We start from the raw sequence: 21,131 nt of genomic DNA, 5'->3' as shown, positions 1-21,131 counted from the left end.
AGGCAATTGGTTAATCTGTCAGATGCCTCATGGTGTATTTTCCCTGTATAATATTATTATACTTCAAAAGTAGTTTGTTGGCTTTAAGGTGTTTTGAGACATCCAAAGTCAAAAAGGTCACTATAGAAATGTAAATCCTTTTTAACATTGCCAGGAAATGGAGATTAATCAGCTGGACACTGCAAGAGGTGAGTAAATTCTGGAAAAGAAAATCAAATCCATGGATTATTTTAACATTGGAGCTATTTTTCATATTCTTATAACAGATACTTGAACTAGTGATGGAAATATTGGTTACTTGTATAGAGCTGTTACAACATGTTTGAAGAAAATTTGAGGTTGAAGTTCTGTGTGTAGGTTTGCTTGCTGAGCTGGAAGGTTCGTTTTCAGACGTTTCATCACCATTCTAGGTAACATCATCAGTGAGCCTCTGGTGAAGCGCTGGGTCATGGGTTTGAATCTCACTGATGGAATTTAAAATTAATCAATACATCTGTAATTGAAAGCTAGACCATGCTGCCTGATTGTTGTAAAAATCCAGCTATGTGTTGTGTCCTTTAGGGAAAGAGATCCTTTCTGTTGTTTGTGATCATAAATTCTGTTGCCTCAACAAAAAGTGCAGGAAGAGTAATTATATTGTAAATGTTATGTCTGTGTGATAAATAATAATTAACACCAACCATCCTTACCTGGTGTGGCCGACATGTGACTCCACACCTACAGCAATGTGGTCGACATTTAACTAGCACCTTGAAATGGTCTGGCAAGCTGCTCAGTCAAAAGATGTTTAGGGATGGACAACAAATGCTGGCCTTGTCAGCAATACTTACATTCAATATAATCAAAGGAACTTGAAAATCTCATAAATCTGTAATTCAGAGGAGGAGAACACGGCTAAATCATGGCAGTGCTGTTCTTTGTGAATGTGAGTAATTTAGCAGGCAACGCTCAGTCATGATTCATGAAAAGCAACAGTTTGTGATCATAAATTCTGTTGCCTCAACAAAAAGTGCAGGAAGAGTAATTATATTGTAAATGTTATGTCTGTGTGATAAATAATAATTAACACCAACCATTCCCTGCATTCACAGACTGGTCGCTAATGGGTTCTGCTGCTACTTTCACCTTTCAGCAATTACGCTCAAGGCATTTTGATTATCTCCAATTATAATCCATAAGTATATATCTCAGTTCTTGGGGTCAAAGTGCCGATAACATTATATCCTGAAGTATAAAAGGGCACAATGTTTCATTCTAACGTGAAGATATTGCAATATCTCTTTGCTCTCTAGAAATTAGCAACAGAACTGATTAAATAGATCCATTCCAAGGCAATGTAAAGGACTTTTGGCTAATTAGAATTATCATCAATGCTGCATAATGCCCCTTATTGAAGCATCAAACTCAATTACAAAACCTGCTGTTGTTTGATTAACTGTGAAAGGGAGTGCACATTGAGTTGAGTTAGATTACCAGCTTTTTAACTCCGGGGCATGGGTTCGAATCCTGCCATGCCAATTATGTGACAACTGATTCTTCCCTCCAATAACTTTGAAGGTCTTAAGTGAAATACATTTAGCAAGTCTCACAAATTCACAATGGTGGCTCAGCAGTTAGTATTGTAATCTCACAGCCCCAGGGATACGGTTTTGATTCTCGACTTAGGCCACTGTCTGTGTGGAGTTTGCACACTCTCTCTGTGTCTGTGTGGATTTCCTCAGGGTGTTCCAGTTTCCTCCCACAGTCCAAAAATGCGCAGGCTGGATGGATTGGCCAAGTTAAGTTGTGCAGTTGAGGTGCGTTATTCATGGGAAATGCAGAGTTACAGGCTTATGGGTCTGGGTGGGGTGCTCTTCAATGATCAGTGCAGACTTGATGGGCTGAATGGCCTACTTCCATACTGTAGGGATACTATGATTTCTGAATGTCATCATTTAATATACCCAATTAAAATGCTACACTAGCATAGGAATAGAACAAAAAAAAAGCTATAATGTATGCCACAAGAACTGGTGGTCCCCAAAATGCTTCAAATTTAAAGACTATTTAGATCCAAATGAGTGAAAAGGGCTGTCTTGTGATTTTTATTCATTCCTATTGAGCAACAAAGCTTTCTGTTTTATAAGTGCGAAGTATTTTCTTGGATAAGTGAAGACACATTCTGTAAACAGCATATCTGAATATTTGTATCTGTTGGTGTCACATACAAAATAGCTGTTCCTTTTGAATAAAATCAGTCAGCCACCAAAGCCGTTTAGGTGTGGCTGTGTGCTATGTTGGCACAATGATAAACACCTTTAGCTATTCATTGGAATTCCATCAGTAAAAGTTTCTATCTTTTGAGAAAATTGAAGTTATATTTTAAAAGAAGAACTGGTAATGAGAAAGCAAAAGAGCCAAGGTAAATTGCGAAGGTTTAATTGTGTCAAATGACGTTTATGTTTTAAGTTGTGAGGGAAGTAGTGTTGTGAAGCTCAGGAGAGAGCGAAACAGAATTGAGATCCCAAACTAACCTTGATTTGAACTGAGTGGGAATACACTCTGGATCGGTCTGTAGAGGTGAGTAGAACTAAAACAGGGAAGTTTAAATAAACATTGACTAGACTGTCAATAAAATAGATTGTTGATAAGGGAAAGGAAATCAAAGGCTAATGACAGGTTTTCAATTTCATGTGGTTTTTCCAGCACGCTGCCCAGAGGTGAATGTAAGGTGTTCATTTTACTCTCCCAGGATAGCAGAGTGGCTTAGTGGTTAGCAGTGCTAAGTCACAGTGTTAGGATCCGGGGTTTGATTCCACCCTCGGGTGACTGTCTGTGTAGGGTTTGCATGTTCTCCCCATGTCTGCCTAGGTTTCCTCCAGATGCTCCGGTTTCCTCCCACAGTCCAAAGGATGTGCGGTTTGGGTAGATTTGCCATGCTAAATTACCTATAGTGACCAGGGATGTGCAGGCCCAGTGGGTTAGCCATGGGAAAAACAGGGTTTACAAGGATAGGATGGGTCAGGGTGGGATGCTGTTGGGAGGGTTGGTGTGGAATCTATGGGCCGGTGGCCTGTTTCCACACTGTTGGGATTCCAGATACAGGAGCAATGTTTGCAGCCGTTAGCTCTTTCTGGATTGGGGGAGGAAGAGTTTAGCATGAAAATGGAAACTGCTATTTTGGGAAACAATTGTATCAACAGGGAGTTCCATTCAAGTGAGAGTTAGCCCCATTGTTAACATGCAAGAAATAAAAAGGGTGGTGATTTCAAATTTGATGGAAATGGCTGTCACTAAAGGTTTCAAAGAAACCCAAATGATGGGGTCAATAGTATATTGCAGTTTCATAAATGTGTTTGGGCCTGAGAGACAAGAAGGCAGACAGCATTTGGTGATTATATCACTGAGAAAAACAACAAACATCAAATATATTAAGAGAAGCTTGTCTTTGTTTTGAAGAAAATAACCAAAGAAACGGCTTTCCCTCCACAGTTTTTGTCAGGCCTGCTGAGTTTCTCCAGCAATTTCTGTTTTTGAGACTAAACAGTAGCTTCTGACAAATGCAGAAGGGGCTAACTCAATTCCAACCTGCCAAAGCCTGTCCATCCTCCACAAGGCACAAGTCAGAAGTGTGATGGAATATTCCCCACATGTCTGGATGGGTGCAGCCCCAACAACACTCAAGAAGCTTGACACCATCCACGACAAAACTGTCCATTGATGAGCACCACATCCACAAGTATCCACTCCCTCCACCACTGATGCTCAGAAGCAGCAGTGTGCACCACTCGTAAGATTTAGGAAAATCTCCCTGATCTTATACTTCTTATATTCCATTCACTTTGAAATAAAGCACAACACTCCATTTGCCTTCCTGGAAACCTGTTAAATTTAGGTACTAGCTTTTTGTAACTCATGGACAAAGTTCTCAAATCCCTCGGGATGGCAGCTTTCTGCAGACTGTCCTCCGTTAAATAATATTCAGCTCCTCTATTCTTCTTGACAAACTTCACAGTTTCCCACATTATATTCTATTGGTCAAGTTTTTGTCTACTTGTCGGAGCTCTGTAGACTCAGTGTCGACCTCACCACTTGCTTTCCCAACTATCTTTGTATCATCGTCAAATCTGGCTGCAATACAAACTTGTCCAAGGTACATACAGGGTGCCCCCAACCCCACCCCCTACCCACAGGTGATACATTCCAAGGCCAACAGCAGATTCCTAAAACTGCATATAGTAGTGAACCGTATCATTTAAATGGAAAACTTCCCTCCCCAGCACCATCCGGAATTATTTCTGGAATGTTCCATGTAATATTTCTAGGCCATAGTAAACTGTGGATAACTGAAACCAGGGATACAATGGTTCTACTGTATTCCCTCCTTCAAGTCGTTAAGTGATTGTAGGTCCAACACTGATCCCTATGGCATTCCACGAATTATAAGTTGTCATTTTGAAAATGTCCACTTTATCCTGAATTTCTGTCTTGTATTGGTAATACAATCTCTTAGCCATACAACCCTCAACATAGAGTCATAAAGAGTCATAGAGGTGTACAGCAAGGAAACAAACTCTTCCGTCCAACTCATCCATATCAACCAGAGATTCTAAATTGATTTGATCCCATTTGTTCAGCATTTGTTCCATATCCTTCCAAACCCTTCCTATTCATATACCCATCCAGATGCCTTCTGAATGTTGTAATTGTACCAGCCTCCACCACTTCCTCTGGCAGGTCATTCTATATACCCACTACCCTTGAATCCCATTTAAATCCTTCCCCTCTCACCTTTAATCTACACCCTCTAGTTTTGGACACCCCGACCCTGGGGAAAAGACCTTGACTGTTCATTCTATCCATGCCCCTCAGGATTTTATAAACCTCCATAAGGCCACCCCTCAGCCTCTGACTTCCCAGAGAAAATAGCCCCAGCCTATTCAGCCTCTCCCTATAGCTCAAAACCCCCGACCCTGGTAACATCCTTGTAAATTTGTGGGCGGCACGGTGGCACAGTGGTTAGCACTGCTGCCTCACAGCGCCTGAGACCTGGGTTCAATTCCCGACTCAGGCGACTGACTGTGTGGAGTTTGCACGTTCTCCCCGTGTCTGCGTGGGTTTCCTCCGGGTGCTCCGGTTTCCTCCCACAGTCCAAAGATGTGCGGGTCAGGTGAATTGGCCATGCTAAATTGCCCGTAGTGTTAGGTAATGGGGTAAATGTAGGGGAATGGGTGGGTTGCGCTTCGGCGGGTCATTGTGGACTTGTTGGGCCGAAGGGCCTGTTTCCACACTGTAAGTAATCTAATCTAAATCTTTTCTGAACCCTTTCAAGTTTCACAGCATCCTTTCTAAAAAGCAAGGAGACCAGGACTGCACACAATGTTCCAAAAGTGGCCGACCCAATGTCCTGTACAGCCCCAACATGACCTCCCAACTTCTAATTTCAATGCACTGACCAAGACAGGCAAGTGTACCAAAGGCTTTCTTCACCACTCTACCTACCTATGAATCCACCTTCAAGGAACCATGAACCTGCACGCCAAGGTCCCTTTATTCAGCAATCTTACCATTAAGTTTATAAGTCCTACCCTGACTTGTCCTACCAAAACGTAGCACCTCACATTTGTGTAGATTAAGCTCCAACTGCCATTCCTCAGGCCACAGTCTCCAAATGGCAGAATCCAGCTCATCAACTCTGAGCCAGGAATCCTCAAGGTGCATACAGCATTACAAAGAGCAGGTCAGACACTGGGAATTCTGTGAGGAGTAACTCACCTCTTGATCCCCAAAGCCTCCACAGCATAAGTCAGGAGTGTGATGGAATACTCCCCTCTTGCCTGGATGGGTGCAGCTCCAACAACAGTTTAACACCATCCAGGACAAAGCAGTCCACTTGACCGGGGTCACATCCACCACTTTTAACGTTCACTTCATTCTCCACTCATTCACAGTGGCAGCAGTGTATACCATCCACAAGATACACTGCACCAACTCACTAAGGCAACTTAGACAGCATCTTCCAAACCCACAACCACTTCCTTTTAGAAGGACAAGGGCAGAAAATACATGGGAACACCACCCCGTACGAGCTCCCCTCCAAACCATTCACCATCCTGACTTGAAAATAAATCGCCATTCCTTCAGTGTCACTGGAGAAAACCCACCAACTCCCACAGCTACCTGGATTACACCTCTTCCCACCCTACTTACTGCAAAAATGCCATCCCGTATTCCCGATTCCTTTGCCTCTGCTGTATCTGCTCCCAGGAGGACCAGTTCCACAACAGAACACACCAGATGGCCTCCTTCTTCAGAGACCCCAATTTCCCTTCCCACATGGTTAAAAATGCCCTCCAACGCATCTCGTCCACATCCCGCACCTCCGCCCTCAGACCCCACCCCTCCAACCGTAACAAGGACAGAACGCCCCTGGTGCTCACCTTCCACCCTACCAACCTTCGCATAAACCAAATCATCCGCCGACATTTCCGCCACCTCCAAATGGATCCCACCACCAGGGATATATTTCCCTCCCCATCCCTTTCTACCTTCTGCAAAGACCGTTCCCTCTGTGACGACCTGGTCAGGTCCACGCACCCCCTACAACCCGCCATCCCATCCTGGCACTTTCCCCTGCCACCGCAGGAACTGCAAAACCTGCACCCACACCTCCTCCCTCACCTCTATCCAAGGCCCTGAAGGAGCCTTCCACATCCATCAAAGTTTTACCTGCACATCCACCAATATCATTTTTTGTATCTGTTGCTCCCGATGCGGTCTCCTCTACATTGGGGAGACTAGATGCCGCCTACCAGAGGGCTTTAGGGAACATCTCTGAGACACCCGCACTAATCAACTACACTGCCCTGTGGACCAACATTTCAACTCCCCCTCCCACTCTGCCGAGGACATGGAGGTCCTGGGCGTCTTTCACCACCGATCCCTCACCACCCGACGCCTGGAGGAAGAACGCCTCATCTTCCACCTCGGAACACTTCAACCCCAGGGCATCAATGTGGAATTCAACAGTTTCCTCATTTCTCCTCCCCCCCACCTCACCCTAGTTCCAACCTTCCAGCTCAGCACTGTCCCCATGATCTGTCCTACCGGCCTATCTTCTTTTCCACCTATCCACTCCACCCTCCTCTCTGACCTATCACCTTCATCCCACCCCCATTCACCCAGTGTACTCTTTGCTACCTTGCCCCACCCTCCTCCCTGACCTATCATCTCCAACCCCTCCCCCACTCACCTATTGTACTCTATGCTACTTTCTCCCCACCCCCATCCTCCTCTCATTTGTCTCTCCACTCTGATGGCACCCTGCCTCTATTCCTGATGAAGTGCTTTGCCCGAAACGTCGATTTTCCTGATCCTCAGATGCTGCCTGACCTGCTGTGCTTTTCCAGCACCACTCTAATCTAGAATCTGGTCTCCAGCATCTGCAGTCCTTGTTTTTACCTTCAGTGTCACCAGGTCAAACACTCCCTAAGAGTACCGTGGTTGTACCTACACCACAAGGATAATCTTGGTTCGTGAACGCAACTCACCGTCACCTTCTCAAGGGCAATAAACGCTGGTTCGATTAACAAACTAACAAATATTAAACTCTGAAAGGAATCAGTAAGGTCACTTGTAATTTTAAAGCAGCTGAGCTGAGCACATCTGCGAGTAATGGAGAATAATGAACATTTTGAAGCTTTCTGCTGAGTGAGGAGAATAAATGGTATATCATTGACCCTTCTCCATTTCCCACCATGTGGACATTTACTGGCCTGACAATCTCTCTTTGAAGGTGGTGAGCAGATTGACTGATCTGAACAAATACAACCTGATCAATACCTACTGAAAAAATTCATTGAGATTCAGTTAATTTAAATAACTGTTCAATTGGAAAACACTACAAAGACGAAGTATGCCTGAAAAGTGAATATGTGAGCTTTGGATTTGCACTGAATGCCTTGTTCTTCCCTGGGGCACATGTCTGACAGCACAGAACAGACACAGCATCAACTGTATCAGAATAAGGTGATACATGTAGGAGACACTAGGTTCTCACTATTTTCAGGAAAAGCATGAAGACCGAGTTACATCTGAATTGTTTTGCCCTTTCTTGATTGTTTCACAACTGCAAACTGGTTATTTGGTGATTAGAATGAAGCTAGCATTGATATAATTGATTTTCTCAAGGTGACAATTCATTCCTAGTCAATTTTAGGCATTCACAGTGTACTAGTAATTAATGCAATTCTCAAATGAATTCTTACATTCGCAGAAATTTTACCAGTGCTTCTCTTCAAGTGTTTTGTCAGATGGGATTTACAGTACCCAGTTCGCCAGGGCTTGGAGGGACTTTTCTTCAGCTCTTTGTCTCATCAGTGATGCACTGGGTTCTTGGGGGTACCAGACATGACTTAGTCCCAGGTATTCCAGACAAGAAAACTTAGAATGTATAAAGAGCTCAACTCAAAAGTCACCAGCCACATTACAAGCAAAACCACTCTTTGGGAATGGCAGCTCAGGACAAGTGAAGGAGCCCTCCTCTGGAGTAACCTTTTGGCATTGCGCCGCTGGTGCCATGTTAAAAGCCCAGCTGCCAGGCAAAACCGTCCCTCACCCTGTGACTATCATTACCAAGACATGGCCCTGAAAGAAGGCTGGAATCCCACTTTACAGACAAGCTCCTGGAGGGCTTGCTGAAGGACGAATGAAGAGGAGCACTGCCCCTGGTGGTCACCCCTCCAATGAAACCAGCTTGCACCCTAACAGCCTGTGCCAGTGCTGTGGCCCAGGGGAGGCAGGACGCCCAGCAGAGCAGGGAGAAGGTCAATAACCCTCTGCACCCCACAAGGGTAAGTGCCATCACTTATGAGCAGGAACAACAAGTCAGCATGCAGAGAGGCGGTGCAGCGGCTAACGCCCTGGTACAGATCCAACAACCTGTCTCTGAACATGGACAAAATGAAAGAAATGATTGATTGACTTCAGGAGGGCATGGAGCAACCACTCTCCTCTCGACATCGTCGACTCCCCCACGGAGATCGTGAAGAGCACCAAATTTCTTGGCACACACCTGACAGGGAATCTCACCTGGACCCTCAACACCAGCTCCATTGCCAAGAAAGCCCAGCAGTTGCTCTATGTTTGGTGTAGGCTGAGGAAACTCCACGTCCCACATCCCCATCACCACTCCCATCCTCATCACATTCTACAGAGAGTTCATTGAGAGTACTCTGAGCTGCTGCTTCACTGCTTGGTTCGGGAAATGCACTGACTTGGATCATAAGATGGATCAAGAATGGATAGTGAGGACAGCTGAGAAGATCATTGGGGTCTCTCTTCCATCCATTACAGACACTTGCACCAGACACTGTATCTGAAAGGCTAGAGAGCATTGTGGAAGACCCCACACACCCCTCACTCAAACTCTTCTCCCTCTGGCCACCTGGCAGAAGATACCAGAGCATTCACTCTCACAGGCAGATTGTGCAACAGTTTCTTCCCCAAAGCCATCAGTCTCCTTAACACAATATGATTAGACTCTTTTCCAACTGAAATTCTTTGCACGACTTTGTATTGCTGCTCCAAAAATATCTATTATTTATCATTCTCCTATTACACTGTAACTTGTGTGTTTTGCACTTCTTATACACTTTACGCCATGTACCATTGTGTAGTTTGTGCTGTCCATTTAGCCCCCTCAGTCCTGGAGGAACGCTGTCTTGTTTTTACTGTATCAGTTGTATCTGGGAGAAATGACAAATAAAAAGCCACTCTAATCTACTTTAGGAGAAAGGGAGGATAGCAGATACTGGAGATCAGGGTCGAGAGTGTAGTGCTGGAAAAGCACAGCAGGTCAGGCAGCATCCAATGAGCAGGAGAATGGACGTTTCAGGCATAAACGCTTCATCAGGAAGGGTCAAGGAAGATGGTGGCCATGAACATGCAAGAATATTGTGCTGAAGAAGCAGAGGATGATGGTTGGGACTAGCATCCTGTGAGGGAATGGCAGGCTGTTCCAGGCAGCCACCTGGGTATCTGTTCCAACCTGCACATCAGCAATGTGTGCCATCCTAGTGTCTAGGTGAATTGGAAGTGATATATTAATGAGGTGAGTTGGGGTATTAAGGAGAAACAGATGTACGGACATAAGATAGACATGCCTCAATGCTGAGATCCTGAAAACCCCCATGTAACATATGAAGGGCAAAAAAATCACAAAAATGTTTCTCATCATGGAGATTCTGAAATGTTCATTCTCTCCATTTTTTCCCCATTTCTCACCATTGCTTACAACACTAGGAAGTGGGTAATTCTTCCTATGTTTGATCTAGCTACTTCCACATAACACAAAAACACCAACTCCACAGCATGTGTTGGAAACCTTGCTGATTCCTCATTATTTTTATTTCATTGTTTTATCAATTTTTGTTTGGAGCCATGAAATGTGAGCTGGACATTACCTTTGGACTGTAGGCAACAGCTTGTGTTAAAAAATAACAAATAATCTGTTGCTTGTTTGTGAGGCCAGGCCTGATATCTAATTACAGCTTGTTACATGATCACAAGTCTCTATGACTCTAGAAAGGGTCTGCAGACACCAAGAGGGAGAGCAGCATGTTTAAACAGATAACAGAAGTTGACCATTAATGAGGTTAGTACCTGGAATTGGTTCTAGCAAGTCTGGAACCTGGTACTGACTTCCTCAGCGAGAACTGCAATTGAGGCCTTGATGGGCGTCTTCATCAATGCCTGTGGAATACACTGTGACAATCATTTAAGTAACTTGGTCAGTTTTATTTATCCTTTACCCGTGTTTGTCAGTCTGTCTAACACATGTATGAATGGGGCTGAAAGATTTTTGGGTTTAAAATTATAAACATCAATTTTACTTTATTTTGTTGATTAATTTTACACTGCTAAAGTCACTATACTGCTAATAAATTGCTAACTTTTTAAAAATTTAAGCTACAACCCCAGTGTCTTGAATTGGTTACTTGCAGCGTTCGAGATTGCGTATCCAAAATGTCAGGTTAATAACCACTGGGGTCAACTTTGAGAGTCTTTGAAGGTTTTAAATTCACTATGTTGTGAATCCAGTGATAGAAAGACTGATTTGGCTATCTCTCTCTCTCTCTCTGTCATGACATTTGGTAATAGTTTCACACATGTAGTTTTAACTCTGGGCAATGAGAGACCTCTTTGACTGAATTTCTATTGAAGTCCATTGATCAAGGAGAGAGGTCAATTAAAGTCAAAATATCCTCCTCGTCCCCACCTTGCCACAATTCAGTGTCACAGTCGAGCTATCTCTGGAGATGTACTCATAAAGATCCAAACAAGTGGCCTTACCTGAGGGCCCAATTGAACCTATATCCCTGCTGCTGTGAGGCAAAGTGACTGTGCCTTAAGTCACTGTGCCATCCATAATTCTTTACAGCGTTGAGAGATCAACAACAACATGATCATTGTCTCTGCTGAAAATGGATGTGGAACATCTCACAGTAACAAAGCACCTACCTGCAAGTCATTTAGCACATCATGCCACACTTCACATACACTCCGCTGCCAATATGAGTTAATAGTAAAGGGAATAAATGTTGAAAGTGTAGATTGGGATCTCATCCAGCAGGCTGCTTTGTCCTGGATGGCATCAAGCTTCTTGAATGTTGTTGGAGCTGCACTCACCCAGGTAAGTGGGGAATATTCAATCACATTCCTGCCATGTTGATGGTGGACAGGCATTGGGAAGTCAAGAGATCAATTACTCACTGTAACATTCCCAGTCTGTGATCTGCTTTGAAGCTATTATGTTTATGTGGTGAGTCCAACTCAGTTTCTGGTCAATGGTAACTCCCAGGATATTGACAGTAGGGGATTCAATGATGGTAACACCATTGAATGTCAAGGGACGGTGGTTAGATTCTCTTATTGAAGATAGTCATTGTCTGACACTTGAGTGATGTGAATGGTATTTGTCACTTTTCAGGACAAGCCTGTATATTGAACATGAACATGCTTCAGTATCTGAGGAGGCCTTAATGGTGCTGAACGCTTTAAACATCTGCCCTTATGATGGAGGGAAGGTCATAGAGTCATAGAGATGTACAGCATGGAAACAGACCCTTTGGCCCAAGTCGTTCATGCCGACCAGATATCCCAGCCCAATCTAGCCTCACCTGCCAGCACCCAGCCCATATCCCTCCAACTCTTCCTGTTCCTATACCTATCCAAATGCCTTTTAAACGTTGCAATTGTACCAACCTCCACCACTTCCTCTGGCAGCTCATTCCATACACTCACCACCCTCTGTGTGAAAAAGTTGCCCCTTAGGTCTCTTTTATAACTTTCCCCTCTCACCCTAAACCTATGCCCTCTAGTCCTGGACTCTCCCCTCCCCAGGAAAAAGACTTTGTCCATTTATCCTATCCACACCTCTCATGATATTATAAACCTCTATAAGGTCATCCCTCAGCCTCCAACGCTCCAGGGAAAACAGCCCCAGCCTGTTCAGCCTCTCCCTATAGCTCAAATCCTCCAACCCTGACAACATCCTTGTAAATCTTTTCTGAACCCTTTCAAGTTTCACAACATCTTTCCGATAGGAAGGAAACCAGAATTGCACACAAAGTTTCAACAGTGGCCTAACCAATGTTCTGTACAGGCGCAACATGATCTCCCAACTCCTGACCAATAAAGGAAAGTATACCAACACCTTCCTCACTATCCTATCTACCTACGACTCCACTTTCAAGGAGCTATGAACCTGTACTCCAAAGTCTCTTTGTTCAGCATCACTCCCTAGGACCTCACCATTAAGTGTATAAGTCCTGCTAAGATTTGCATTCTTAAAATGCAGCACCGCACATTTATCTAAATTAAACTCCATCAGCCACTTCTCAGCCCATTGGCCCATCTGATCAATATCCTGTTGTAATCTGAGTTAAACTTCTTCGCTGTCCACTACACCTCCAATTTTGGTGTCATCATCAAACCTACTAACTATACCTCTTATGCTCACATCCAAATCATATATATAAATGATGAAAAGTAGTAGACCTAGTACCGATCTTTGTGGCACTCCACTGGTCACAGGCCTCCAGTCTGAAAAGCAACCCTCCTCCACCGCCCTCTGTCTTCTACCTTTGAGCCAGTTCTGTATCCAAATGGTGAGTTCTCCCTGATTTCCATGAGATCTAACCTTGCTAATCAGTCTCCCATGAAGAACCTTGAAGCAGCTGAGGAGGTCTGGTTCTAGGACTTTCTTGAGAAACTCCTGCAAAGATGTCCCGGACCTGAGATGATTGACCTCTAGCAACCATGACCATCTTCCTATTGTCGGGTATGAGTCCAAGCAGAGGAGAGTTTGTCCCCTGATACCCACTGATTTCAGTTTTGATATGGTTCCTTGACACTGCACCTGGTTGAATACAGCCTTGATATCAAGGACAATCACTCTCACCACCCCGCTGGAATTCAGCACTTTTGTCCAAGGCTGTGATGAGATCAGGAGCTGAGTGGTATTGGCAGAACCAAACTGGGCATCACTGGTTATTGCTGAGCAGGTGCTGCTTGATAGCACTGCTAATGACACCATCCATCACTTTACTGAAGATCGAAATTGGCCAGGTTGGATTTTTATGTACAAGGCATAACCTGGAGAATTTTTCACTTTGTGAGGTCGATGCCAATGTTGTAACTGAACTGAAGAGCTTGGCTAGGGGAGCAGCTTTTTCTGGAGCACAAGTCTTCAGTACTATTTCCAGAATGTTGTCAGGGTCCATAGCCTTTGCAATAGCCAGTGCCTGTTTTTTGATAACACATAGAGTGAATCGAATTGGCTAAAGCCTGGTATCTGTAATGCTGAGGACAGCTGGTGGAGGCTGAGATAGATCATCCACTCAGCACTTCTGGCTGAAGATTACTATCAGTGCTTCAGCCTTTTGTGCTGATGTGCAGGACTCGTCTGACCATGAGGATGGGGATATTTGTGGAGCCTCCTAGTCCTGTTAATCGCTTAATTGTCCACCATCATTCATGACTGGATATGACAGGACTGCAGAGCTTAGATCTGATCCATTGGTTGCGGGATCGCTTAGCTCTGTCTATCACTTGCTGCTCATGCTGTTTGGAATGCAACTAATCCTGTTTGGTAGCTTCACCGGGTTGACACCTCATTTTTCGGTGTGCCTGGTGCTGGTCCTGGCATGCCCTCCTGCGCTCTCGGTTGAACCTGGGTAGATCCCCTGGCTTGATGGTAATGTATGAGTTGGCCATGAGGTTGCAGATTGTGCTGGAATACAGTTTTGCTGCTGTTGATGGCCCACAGTGCCTCATAAATGCCCAGGTTTGAGGGGTTCCTAGATCTGTTTGAAATCTGTCATATTACATAGTGATAGTGCCACACAACACAATGGAAGGTCTGCTCAAAGTCTCCATGAGGACTCTTACGGATACTGCCAGGGACAGCTCCACCTGCAACAAGAGATCGAATCGGTTTTTTCATTGTTTACCAGAGGGCCGTGCTGAGCACCTATGTCCGTTAAATAAAAAGAATTAGTAATTGTTTCAGCTACATGATCGTCTCATTTTCATTAATTAAGAGCAGCTCCATTTATAGAGCTGATTTTAATCCTACAAATTACCAATGGGTGTAGCCATCACACATCTGTGTAAAGTTAATGACTCAGACTTTGCTTTAAATGGCTATTTTTCTTTCCAAGCCTTTTTGTACATTACAAACACAAAGTACTACTGAAGGGAATAGTTAGGCTTCACTAAAACTTAGCACTTTATGCTTGAATTCCCCAAAGGTTTCTCTCCATAGTAACAGGTCTCTGGTTCGAGCTTGGTTATCCAAGGTCTGTCATGTGCTTGCTACACAATCTCCTCAATATTTCCCAGGCTCATAAGGCACCGAGATTGCAGACTTGACAATTAAAATGTTCTCATTTTTTTGTCCTGGGATAAGAAACTAATTCCTAACAAGACCTTGGTCTCAGTTCCCGCAGCAAGTAAATAAATAGATTTGAGAGTCAGTGAAGCCCTTACTGGTCTCTCAACTCGCTGCTGCCAAGAAATAACCAAGTTGGTCTGCATTATATTAACCCTGCTGGTTCACAAACAGTATATGGTCTTTACCAGGGACTGAACAGTCACTTCAATCCAATATAATCTGCCAGCTAACCCCACTGCTTGTCTCTTTCCAAGCTAGCACAACCCTTTAGCATCATCAGTTTGGCACCAGCTCCCTGTTGTCGAAAGATGATTGCTTCGTTGCAATTTTTTAAATGTTCAAACTAATTGCCAAAATTACAAAGGCACAAATTTGCAATTTATCAAGATTTGAAAATTTGCTGCCAGGCTGATCAATGTTCTTTTGTCATTAAGGAGAGATCCTCAGATGACTCAGTGTCTATCTGGTTTGTGACTGCTGCTCACTGCTCTCCAGTACTTGGGGCAATTTAGCAGTGCTCCATTTGATAACGCTGAATTTTGGGAGCAGTGAACAGAACATTATGAACTAGGAAGCTGTTTTCAATTGGAACAAACAAATTAAGCAGCATATTGGGCAGAAAAAGCAGCATTTTGACATGATGAAATACCTGTAGTTATGCTGAGTGCTACAGTACACACTGAGAATGACAATGACCAGCAGCAGCCATATAGGACTCCTACCTCTGGCCAGCTATGGTGACCTTTCTGACTTTTACGACTGAGATCAATAGATTTTCTAGATAGTAAAGCGAGCGAGAAATCTGGGGATAGTACAGAAAAACACAGTGATGTAGAAGGCAGAGCAGTTTCAACAGACTGAACAACCTTCATCTGTTCCTATTTCGGATCGTCCTAAATTGATCATTCTGATAAAATGCAAATATTCTACAATATATTGCAATGTTTCCTACACTTCAAATATTCTTCATAAAGCTGAAAAGTGCTTTGGACATGCATACATACTTGGAGTAAGAGAAGACCGCTCGGTCCCTCAAAGATGTTCTATCATTCAATAAGAGCATGGCTGATCAATTGAGACCCCAAAACCCACATTCCTGCCGACACTTTTGTTAGCTAGTGTTTTGTTTCTCATTCAGAAGATGTGCGTGTTGTTGGCCGGGCTAATGTTTACCTTCCCGATCTGATTACCCTTCCACTATGTGGCTGTAGTTCTTGGTATATAGTGGACTCACAGTGCTGGGAGGGAGTTTGACCCAGTGACTGTGAAGGAGTGGCAATATCTTTCCAAGTCAGGATGGTGGGTGGCTTGGAGGGGAAGTTGCAGCTGGTGGTGTTCCCATGCATGTGCTGTCCTGTCCTTCTAGATGGAAGTGGTTGTAGGGTTGAACAATGCTGTGTAAGGCTCTTTGGTGAACTTCTGCAGTGCATCCGATAGGTGGTGTACACTGCTGAGCATCAGTGGTGGAGGAAGTGGGTGGATCAGGACTGCTTTGTCCTTTGCGTTTAACTGCCTGGATCTGAAGCTCTGAATCCTTCTCACTGCCTCTACACCTCTCTCTCTTCCTTTAAAGTATTTCCTAGCACCTAGCTCTGGTCAAAGTTTTGTCAGCTGTCTGAAAGCTTCGGTAAGCAGGTTGGTGTCAAATTTTGCCTGATAATGATCTGAGAAAGCACTTGAGATATTTTATGACACTGAAGAGGCAAAATAAAAGTTGTATTTTGCCTATTTCAATCATCAAAGAGTTCCTCTTGCATTTCAACCACAGGAGTAGAAAGAACCCTGGGAGAAATCTGTACATACTTCAATTATGAATAATGTCGTAATGCTAACATGATGCTCACATGAGAAATTCTTCCATCTATTAAAAGATTCAGTTTTGTCTGAAATTAACTGATGTTTATATCTGCTGGTGCTTTCTTGTACTGCAGTATTATGCTAAATTCAATCTATAACCATTGAAACCGTTTCCCTAAAATTAATTTGCATCTTGAAATAACAGCACTTCTGATTTGAGATATTCAGTCAGAGGAATCAGAAAGAATGGAATAAAAGCAGCAAGTGCTGGAGAAGCTCACTATCTGTGGACAGAGAGAGGTAGGATTAATGTTTTGAGTCCAGTATGACTCTGGTCTTGAGACTTGGACTGTTGGGATTTGCTGAACATTTTCGGTACAGTAATGTACTGGATTCTTGGGAGGGAAGCTGAGCTATTGGGAGCTGATCAGGGTGACTGACGTGTAGCAGGGCCTGAACGTTATCAAATGCTGCAAGTTGAAACAGTGAGCATTTAATGAATTGAGCGACTAGACAAGAGCATCAATCAGAAATGGCTGTGTGCAGAGTGAGCTCTCACTCTGAGGAGAGTGAATCACACGACATTAAATAACTAGGCTCCACACTTTTATCAAGTATAGTTTTCTCATTCGAACAGAGTGAACCTGAGCTCAGAGTTATTCATTTTAACAGATATAGATTCATGGTTATTCCTGTAGACAGCTTTCAGATAAACACTTCCTTTCTGAGACAGATTAAACTGTGCTTAGAACATGGAACATGTAACTCTGCCCTCGTATTCTCAGTCCCTCCATTTCTTCAACATCCCTGCCCCTCCTCCAGTGTTTGATTTCCTTTCCATTTCTATTAGAGCTGGAACAGGCCAGACTCTCTTCATGTGGTAACCCATTCCAGGGATTTAACATTATGAAGGGCTTCCAGAGGGTGGATGTAGAGAAATTGTAACACTTAAGGGGAGATTAAAAGAATGCACCACAGAATAATAATATACATCGTGCACTGAGTTTAGAAGACACTTTGTTATGAAGAGAGTGGTTAAATTGTGGCACTTGGCACCAGAGGGAGCAGTGAAGATGACCTGTATTGATGCCTCCCAGGGAACATAGATAAACACTTCAGAGAGAAAGCCAGAGAGGGATACAATGTAAGGGTTCAATGAAAGAAGCTGAGAGGGGGCTTCTATGGAACAGCATAGGTCAGTTGGGCTCAATAGCCTATTGTAAACTTCAATCTCCTCATCTCACAACGGGATTGCATGAAGTTTTTGTTTAGAGGGTAATAATAATGTAAGGGTTCTGAAAGGGTTGTGTTGGAGATTGCATTATATTCTAGTTGTCTGATGACATCTCACAGACTGGGTGGAGAAATGAAAGGAACAGCTCTGAGCTATTTTCTAGTCAATCTGTTCAGAGATGTTATTAGACACCTCTGGAACAGGTGGGACTTGAATACAGACCTTCCGGTCCAATGGTAGGGAGACTACCTCTGTCTCCCAATAACCTTAGTGACAATGTCCAACTAGTTAATGTACTTTGCACCTGTTGCTAAGTTGCAATAAACACCTTGTTAAGACAAGAGGGTCCCTTGTTAAGATTTACCAGTTGTAGATCATTAAGTCGGCCCTGAGACAGGGTCATGAGGAGTGTGGTGGCAGCATCCTTGGCTCACAAATACCATAAATGTCACCAGTGTGCTCTTGATGGCTGAGAAACAACATCACAGGATGTCAACAGAACTTCCTGAGGGAGAGCCAGACTTGCTCTGCACAGATGAATTTGAAACAGCCCTTGGTTCGAGGAATAGCTCTCTCTCCAACATCATGCACTAACCATGGACCTTTCGTTAGAATCATAGAATCCCTACACTGAGGAAAGAGGCCATTCGGCCCATGGAGTCTGCACCGACCTGCCAAAGATCATCCAATCCAGAACACCGAGCCTGCAATCCCATATTTCCCATGGCTAACCCACATAACCTGCACATCCCTAGACACAACTTAGCATGGTCAATCCACCTAACCTGCACACCTTTGGACTGCAGGAGGAAACCAGAGCAACTGGAGGAAATCCACACAGACACAGGGAAACACATCCAAACTCCAGTCGTCCAAGGCTGGAGTTGAACCCAGGTCCCTGGAGCTTTGAGGCAACAGTGCTACCCATAATTACCACCCTTGTTCTGAGGAGAAAAGATGAACTGACCCACTCGATGTTGGACTGGAGAGCTCAGCTGGACTGAGGAACGTAATTGGAATAATTAACCTGCACTTTAATTATGAGCACATGGTGTCAGTGGAACAGAAACATTGCACCCTCATGAGATCATAGCATAGTCTACATATAGAAAGCTCACTGGCCTACAAGACATTGTAAAAGCAATTAGACGGCGTGGATAACTAGAGAAAAAGAGTCTCTAATGAATGCTTGCTTTTCCATTATTAACTAAAGGTGAGAGCGATGAATATAATTGAAACTTAGCTTTCTGAAAGTGATGTGACATAGCCTTGGCGTTTGTTTATTTAATAGCATTTGTATTTCAGTGCAAGAGAAATAATTGATCATATGCTGTAGTTAATTTGCTCCAATAGTAAGTATCTGTAACCTGATACAGCTATTCAGAACTTTCAGACAATGGGCTGTAATGATAATCAGCTTTTCACAATGTCTTCTTGCAGGAACAAGGAAACACTTAATCCAAAGGTAACATCTGGGCTGTAATTCCATTGCTTTCTCACTTTCAGTGTGTTTCTTACCCATTGTGACCTGTTGATAAGTCAACCTGTACTAGACATTAATCACTATTAGATATGTAACCAGGTTTCTGCCTCAGTGTCAGCCAGGATTCATTTAGTAGCACTGTCAGCTCTAAGCCATCAGGCTATGAGTTGGAAACATGGAGCTACAATTCTAGGCTGGCACTCTACTGCAGGAGTGCTGGACTCTCACAGGTGCTGTCCTTTTGATGAGACATTAAACCAATGCTGTCTCTCAAGTGGATCAGATAGATCCCAGGACAGGATTTCAAAGAGCTTCATCCCTGTCCCAATGTCCCAACCAATGCTTTTCTCTTTCAGCCAATATCAACAGGTTATTCCCCCACTGAGTCACAGAGATGTACAGCATGGAAACAGACACTACGGCCCAACTCGTCCATGTCGACCAGATATCCCAACCTAATCCAGTCCCATTTGCCAGCACTTGGCCCATTTCCCTCTAAACCCTTCCTGTTCACGACTCCATCCAGTTACCTTTTAAATGCTGTAATTGTACCAGCCTCCACCACTTCCTCTGGCAGCTCATTCCAGAAATGCATCACGCTCTGTGTGAAAATTTTGCCCTTTAGGTCCCTTTTATATGTTTCCTCACTCACCCTGAACCTACGCCCTCTCATTCTGGACCCCCACACCCCAGGGAAAAGATCTTGTTATTGACCCTATCCATGCCTCCTTGTGTTCAGGTTGACTGCCATATTCTCCCACATTACAACAACTACAGCTTGAAATATTTTGGAAATCTTAAATTCATGAAAGGCAATCATTTATTTCTATATACATACACAAGATCACAACTACATTCATAACCAGGGATCAGATCATAGTATCTCTGCAGTGTGGAAGCAGGCCATTCGAGTCCAGACTAACCATCCAAACAGCATCCCAAACAGACCCATCCCCCTCCCCTATCCCTATAACCCTGCATTTCCCATGGCTAATCCATCTAACCTACACATCCCTGGGCACAATGGACAATTTAGCATGGCCAATCCACCTAACCTGCATGTTTCTAGACTGTAGGAGGAAACCGGAGCACCCAGAGGAAACCCACGCAGACACAAGGAGAATGTGCAAACTCCACACAGACAGTCGCCCGAGGCTGGAATTGAATCCAGATCCTTGGTTCTGTTAGGCAACAGTGCTAACCACTGATCCACTGTGCTGTCCCTTATGATCTTACCCTATGTTTCAGGACATGTGAATTGTGCAATTTACTGACTTTGTAAACCTCCTACCTCATTCCATTTTGACAGAAGTGTCCATTTGCGGGGTGAGGGATAGTGAGGGTCAAGTTTGACACTTCTCTTGGTAGATGTCTGTGCTTTCTGGGAGATCAGCCAATTCTCCAATTGGGTAATCTCAAAGCCACACCTCCCTCCCTCCCCCCTCCCAAATCAGGATGTCTCATATCCCTCACGCTCCTCTCCATACCCTCTTATATTTGCCATATCTTCTCATATCCCCCATGCCCCTATAGACCATGCTACTCTAACCCCTCTTCCTATTCCCTATGCTCCCTCCACACCTCATGCCCTTTCCATACTCCATGCATTCACCATCCCCACTTTCCCTGTAACCACAATGTAAAGACCAGATATGTTAGTAGGAAATCTGGCAAGTCTTTGA

Source organism: Hemiscyllium ocellatum, chromosome 22 (genome assembly GCF_020745735.1).
Source record: "Hemiscyllium ocellatum isolate sHemOce1 chromosome 22, sHemOce1.pat.X.cur, whole genome shotgun sequence".
Lineage (NCBI taxonomy): Eukaryota > Metazoa > Chordata > Chondrichthyes > Orectolobiformes > Hemiscylliidae > Hemiscyllium > Hemiscyllium ocellatum.
Note: the sequence above shows the minus strand (reverse complement) of the source record.